This window comes from Octopus sinensis, linkage group LG4 (assembly GCF_006345805.1).
Source record: "Octopus sinensis linkage group LG4, ASM634580v1, whole genome shotgun sequence".
NCBI classification, from domain to species: Eukaryota; Metazoa; Mollusca; class Cephalopoda; order Octopoda; family Octopodidae; genus Octopus; species Octopus sinensis.
The window spans coordinates 11,205,350-11,212,976 of record NC_043000.1 but is presented as its reverse complement, the minus strand read 5'-3'; positions in this window follow the sequence as shown (position 1 = coordinate 11,212,976).

The window sequence follows — 7,627 nt, the reverse complement described above, 5'->3', positions numbered from 1 at the left end:
AAACGAGGGATCACTGATAAATATGTAACAATTAGATTATATATTATGCACTTTATTCTGTTTTGTTAGACATGTGGTCCTCCAATCTGTGGAAAAATTGTCTTGCATGATGGTACAAAAAAGTTTGGCAACTGCTAGTGTTAAATACAGCATTGTCTCTTTAAAACACAATAGATATTACAAATATTTCCATAATTCTCAATTAATGTACAACAGTAATTATATACTACAGTAACTATGGATATATATATTGATTATAATTATGGAATAAACAGATGTCCTTCAAGAGGTAACAGCTAGGATTTACTCTAATTACCAATATAATATAGACATATACAGTACTGGAAATGTTATAGATTTTTAGAAAGCACTATATATTTTGCTTAATTTTCACACAATTATGAAATTCTCTGAATTTGACTTTAGCTGCGGCTTATACAGGTTTCTAGTGACATCTGGTAATAATGTGCTTCTGTTGTGTGGAAACACTAAATTACATTATGCAACTCAGCTGCTGCAGCCCATGTTTCCTTCAGTTTTATTTGAGTAGCTGTTGGTGTAGTGTACTTATTTGTGTTCCAGTGACTTTTTAGTTACTACATGAATTTGTAACTAATACAATACAGAGTAAGTTGCACTTAACCCCTTACCCAACAATTATTTTGAAAATAAATGTATTTTTTCAGACATATTTTTAATTGTTTTATTTTACTATGTTTTGAATGGTGATTTCGAGGTATATTTCAAACCTTATTTATTATGAATTTTAATTCAATAATATTGATTTTAAAGTTCCGCTTTGGGCAGAAACGAGTTAACCCGTTTTTAGACGAAGGAACTCGTTTGCTGTCGATTTTGGCGAGTCTATCTTTTGATGAGTTAACTCGCCAGAGATAGAAAAAAACGATTTCGGTCAAAATGCATATATTCGTTTCTGCCGGGTAAGGGGTTAAAGTGTAAATAACATATTATTTCAATTCCAGGCCTAGATAATAATATAATAATAATAATGAAATTATTGTATACAGTGCTCAGGTGCACCACAACTTGTCAAAAGTGTGTATAAAGCATATGCAGTAATGTACAAATGTCTGGAAAGCGAACAATGAGTCAGATACATGCTTGCATGTGTACGGAGGAGAGAAAATCAAGTGTAGTGTTGGCGAATCTCAGGAAGCATGGAAGTGTTGAAGGATGCAGTGCTCTGACAACTAACAACTGATGCCGGCAGTTTGTTCCATACTTCGGCAACTCTTAGCATGAAAAAATGTTTCCAAAAGTCATGGGAGCTGTGCTGTTTTCTGACTTTGTAAACATGTCCACGGGTGTTAGACAGGTGGAGTTTGAAAAGGTGCTCAGAGTTATTGTTGGTAAGATGGTTAATAATTTTATGGGTGTCTGCCAAGTCAGCTGCCAGACGTTGGAGTTTCAATGTATCCATGCCCAGGGAAGTAAGGCATTCAGAATATGGCAAATGCCTGATGGAGGGTATTCTCTTGGTTGCATGTCACTGAACAGTTTCCAGACGATTAATATCCTGGGCTCCAGACCGGTGATGCAAATTCCAGGTGAGGTCGTACCATAGCTATTTTAAGCCTCAGATAGATAGCCAGAGAGCGGCTCACAAAGGACTTGGTAAGTGATGCCAAGACACCCTCAGCCTTCTTGGCAATTTTAGATGGATAAACAAAGAGATCTTAGTCCCCATAAAATTGGACAAATAGAAGTGTACTTGAGGGATACCTCATTTAAACAGAGAAATTGCAAAGAAACTAAATGTTTCAACTCAGACAATTAGCACAATTAAGGAAAAGAATGAGGATTTGATGGCAAAAAGGGTTGGTAACTGGTAGGAAATGAGTAACAACCCCTAGGATTGAAAGAAAAATAAAAAGAATTTCTCTCAACAACAGAAGAGCATCTTGTAGTTAGATTTCCTGCAAATTAATGGAAGAGAACATTATTGTGCATCGAAGAACAATTGACAACAGACTTTTGGAAGGTGGATTACATGCATATTGTCCAAGGAAAAAACCATGCATGGGCTAAAAATCATATTGCCTGGACTTCTGAGCAATGGGAGCAGGTAAGACTATCTAAAATAGTGGATTAGAGTCTTTATGTATTGTATCCATGATAAAATAAGATGTTACTATTGATTTCACTCTTCAAGACAGCTTTTTAAAGGAATATTTAAAAACTAGCAGTATCGCCCGGCTTTGTAAGGGAAATAACTATAAAGCATTTTTAGAGAGTTATAGCCAAAAAAATGCATTAAAAATGGAAAAAATATGATGGTAAATTTTTTTTTAAATCGTTGACTCATCGTAGACATTTTTAGAGAGTTACTTCCCTTATATTTAACAGATATGCATTAAAATGGAAAAAAATGATGGTAAATTATTTTTTAAATCGTAGACTCATCGTAGACACGCACTAATACCCAGAAGGGCTCGATATGAATCACGACTATAAGATACCCGGTTTTGGTTAAACTGCACCGCAAAATGTGGGAGTAGTTAGGAATCTAAATCAGAGTAGACAGACACACAACTTCACTTTTATATATAAAAATATCTATTCATTTCTGATTGTCATAGGCTGAAACAATAACTTATTCTAGATGTCCAATTAATCAAATATAGTTTTCAGTTGTTGCAGGTGGTGTTTTCCGGATGAACCCACCATAGGAGTGCCTGATGATCGGGTGCAAAGTGTGAGAAGGAGACTTGGTGAGGAATTTTGTCCAGATTGTCTTTGAAAAACACTAAAATTTCCACAGAAGATCATGATTTGGGGGACAATTTTTGCCCGTGGAACTGAAAATAATTGAAGGTTCTATGAACCAAGAGAGGAACTTAGAAGTAGACTAATACCACAAGTACAGGAATGGTATGGAGACAGGACTTGGATGTCCCGACAGGTCTTGGCACCATGCCATACAGCAAAAATTGGTTAAAGACATGGTTTGACAAAAATGCTGTTGATGTACTTCCATGGCCAGGAAATTCACCTGACATGAATCTGACTGAGAACTTGTAGTGTCTGTTTTACTTGTTTCAGTCATTTGACTGTGGCCATGCTGGAGCACCGCATTTAGTCGAGCAAATCGATCCCAGGACTTATATTTTGTAAGCCTAGTACTTATTCTATCGGTCTCTTTCGATGAACTGCTAAGTTACGGGAACGTAAACACACCAGCATTGGTTGTTAAGCGATGTTGCGGGGGGACAAACACAGACACACAAACGTATACACACACACACATACAAATATATATACATATATACGATGGTCTTTCAGTTTCCACTCACAAGGCTTTGGTTGGCCCGAGGCTATAGTAGAAGACACTTGCCCAAGATGTCACGCAGTGGGACTGAACCCGGAATCATGTGGTTGATAAGCAAGCTACTTACCACACAGCCACTCCTATAGAAATAGCAAAAATTTCAAAAATCCATAATAATGTTTCCAGTACTGTATATATGTGTGTGTGTGTGTAAATGTATATAATAGAGACAATGATGCAAATAAACAAATAAAACTGCTTGTGTTTGATATACGAAATATACGTACGTGTATACATGTAAACAGAGAGAAAGCAGAAACTGAAAATTTTCAGACATTGAATATTCAAGTATAAATATATATATATATAAAGCACGGTCCGAACATGGCTGATGCCTGTACCCGCTGACTGGCCCCCATGCTGCTGGTACATAAAAAGCACTATCTAAATGTGATCAATGCCAGGCCCACCTGACTAGCTCCTGCACCAGTGGCACATAAAAAGCACCCACTTACACTCATGGAGTGGTTGGCATTAGGAAGGGCATCCAACTGTAGAAACATTGCCAGATCAGATTGGAGCCTGGTGAAACCTCAATCAAACTGTCCAACCCATAGCAGCATGGAAAGCGGACGTTAAATGATGATGATGATTAACAGAGCAAACTCACACGGGATAGAAATATACAGAAAATTAAAGGAGAGGAGTTAAAGTGTTACAAGTCTGACAGCTGTTTCTGGGGGTTCAGAGTTATTTCATAATGTTGGCAGACATAAATTCAACCAGTAAAGAAAGCAAATAAACATTGGAAAGATCCGGGATCTGTCTTCAGGATTTCTCCTCTTACATCCAACATTTCTCTCTGCTTAATTGTACTCCTATCATTTATGCACGCTAATATTATCCATCCAGTAAAGCAAGCTTGATTAATTTTTTTCCTTCCTTCGAAATTCCTCAGCATTCAAGGCCCCACATCTCACTACTATGCAACTTTTCCACACTTTGTATAAAAGCATCTTAAAATCTGCACTTCATTCACAGAGAAACCATCATCACCAATAGAAGTTTTAGCTTTTAGAAACTTTTTCTGTTTTACGTTTTTGCTACACCTACTTCTGTTGCTAGCTAGGTCATTTAAGAAACATTAAGGGTTGCCTACACTTATGGAACTTTCCCAACACTTGAGTGGATTTATGTCAAGTGTAACCTTACTGCATACAAAGTTTACCTTCTCTATCAACCTATCTATGATTGCACAGTACTTCTTGCAAGTTCATAGTTTACATTGGATCCATTATATGGAATATCTGGTATTTTCTTTTGTGCATATTGAACACAACCATATCTCTAAATGCAGCAACTTTATACTTTTCTCTTGAACAACATCAGAATGGTGAGAGAAGAATATCATGTATGATCAATGTTGTCTTCCATAAAAATATATAGACAAGCAAAATGCACTGGTACTGCATGAACAACAGTGCATTTTCTCCTTAGCATGAAGCTTCTTATCTCGGACATGTGAGCATAAACACAACAGCCAAACACTGCGTTGCTGGAACTGTGAAGTGCACAGTTCTATACAAGGATTTTTGTATTTTCTTTTCATAAACTAGGGGATGGCTACTGACATTAAGCTTAAGGATTATATAAATATATAAGCATAAAGAAAGAATTAAAGAAAAAAGGACTCATTATTGATAATATCGAGTGGAAATGGGGAAGGGGCTGCAGTTCTGCAGTGCCTATGCACGAGCTGCCACTGCCTTGTAGCGACTATGCTGCTTTTGCTAATTGTTTCAAATTTTGGCAGCAATTTCAGGGGAGTCGATTACATTGACTCCAGTACATAACTGGGATCTTTTCAGTTTGAACGGCAGTTTTTTCTAGCGGTGTCATAAGAAATTGTCACCCATAATTATGACCCTAGTATCAATCTAATGCATTTCAATCTGTTTTAGGGCTAGGGCTAGGGATGGGGGGGAAGGGTATCTTTTTTCTTCAGAAATGTAAACAAACCCAATCTGTTTCTTAAACGAGGGACATTTTCATATGGCACAGAATGTTTTCACCTCAATAGACGTCATTGATTGGTTGGAATTGCAGAAATTGAAGAAAAAACAACAAATATCTTACAAACTATAGAATTTTCTCAATAAAGCCAAGAGAAAAAGATGTTTTATAAACACATTCTACCAGTATACGAAGTTTAAAAGTGTTTAGTTACGTGGAAATTATCTTAAAAAACTGCCGTTCAAACCGAAAAGATCTCATAAGTGGTACTTATTTTATCACCCCTGAAAGGATGAAAGGCAAAGTCGACCTCGGCGGAATTTGAAATCAGAACGTAACGACGGACGAAAGGCTGCTAAGCATTTTGTCAGGCATGTTAACGATTCTGCCAGCTCCACTGCCTTACAGATACTTGTATAGTGTCGAGTAGATAAAACAACCTCTCGGCCTTCCCACGTTTGACCCAGTGAAACATTGAGGATGTGACTGCTGAAGGGAGAGAGGTCTGCATCAACATGAAGCTGGTATTCACGTTCGTCTGCCATTACGTTGTGAGTTCAAATCCCGCCGAGGTCGACTTTGCCTTTCATCCTTTCGGGGTCGATAAATTAAGTACCAGTTACACACTGGGGTCGATGTAATCGACTTAATATCTATGTCTGTCCTTGTTTGTCCCCTCTGTGTTTAGCCCCTTGTGGGTAATAAAGAAATAGGTATTCACGTTCATAAGGCAGCGAGCTGGCAGAAACGTTAGTACGCCGGGCAAAATGCATAGTGATATTTCGTCTGTCATTACGTTCTGAGTTCGAATTCCGCCGAGGTCGACTTTGCCTTTCATACTTTCCGGGTCGATAAATTAAGTACCAGTACGCACTGGGGTCGATGTAATCGACTTAATACCTACGTCTGTCCTTGTTTGTCCTCTCTGTGTTTGGCCCTTTGTGGGTAGTAAAGAAATAGGTATTCACGTTCATCTGTGTTGGCTGCAGTATCGTGAAAGATACACATGAACGCCGCCCGGTCACGGAACTGAACCCGCGACCTTGTAAAGCCAACAGATTAACTATTAGGCCACGCACATCTTTAAGTGGATTCGGTTCTAGGACGGGCAGCGCGCTGAGTCCTTGATCATTGTTTCCCATTACTCAGGTTTGCAACTGAGCAGCAAATGGCTACCAGCCAAGTACTGGTGCTGTCCTCTCTTCCCCAAGCTGTCACATCCTCGACTTTGCCTTTCATCCTTTCGGGATCGATTAAATAAGTACCAGTTACGCACTGGGGTCGATGTAATTGACTTAATCCCCTTGTCTGTCCCCTCTATGTTTAGCCCCCTGTGGGCAATAAAGAAATAGATGTTCCACAGAGTTGACGGTGGGGAGGGTCAAGAAGTTGTCGATGTTTGCTCGCGACAACAACCGTATAAAAACATACGGATATAACGTTAGTAACATAAGTGCTTTCAGGGCGAGATAAATGTATTAAAAAAAAAAATCCTATTTATTTTTCTTACTTTTGTTGTTGCCAGTATTAGTAGCAAATACGTCAATTATAACCAATTTTTAGAACTGATCTAAGTCTGATGAACTGGATGGAAGTACATTACAGTAGCGACAGGAAATTGTAGAGATCTCACTTCAATAAGCTCATTGTTTCATTTTTTCCTTAGTTTTAATGCACTGAATACTGATAAACATAAAAGGCTTCTCTCTCTCTCTCTCTCTCTCTCTCGCTCGCTTTCTTTCTCTCTCGTTCTTATTATCCTTCCAGTAAACAGATCATTTAGGTCAGGATATAGTCTGCCGGAACTTTTATTTCTCTAATTTGTAATTTTTACTTTTGCTTTTCCACAAAACTTGTTGCAGCAGCCGCTACTTGTTGTTGTTGTCGTTGTTGTTGTTTCTGTAATGTTTCTTAATTCATTTTTCATATTCATTCTGAATCAGAGATGACCTTTAGTTATTATTAGTCAGTCAGAATTAAACTTATTCAAGAGATTTCCTGATGCAAGTCCGAACAGATCAAATCAGTATATTTTGACAAACTACAAGCTATTGTTTGGTGTTGGTGTTGGCGGTTGTATCTTGTTACCATAGATGTAGCTAATAACTACATTATCTATTGTTGAAGTCGTCGCCATCCCGTAATTTTCATACGTTGTGTATGGTATCTGGGATTATATTATCTTTCTTCAAGAGAAGAAGCTCTAACTTGAAGGTGATTTGGCTGCTGCCTTAAACAGGCCAAGCGGCTACAAGAAGAGTAGGGATAACTAACTCGTTTGTGGCTGGAATGGGGTATGAACTAGATCTCGGGGGCCGGATACTG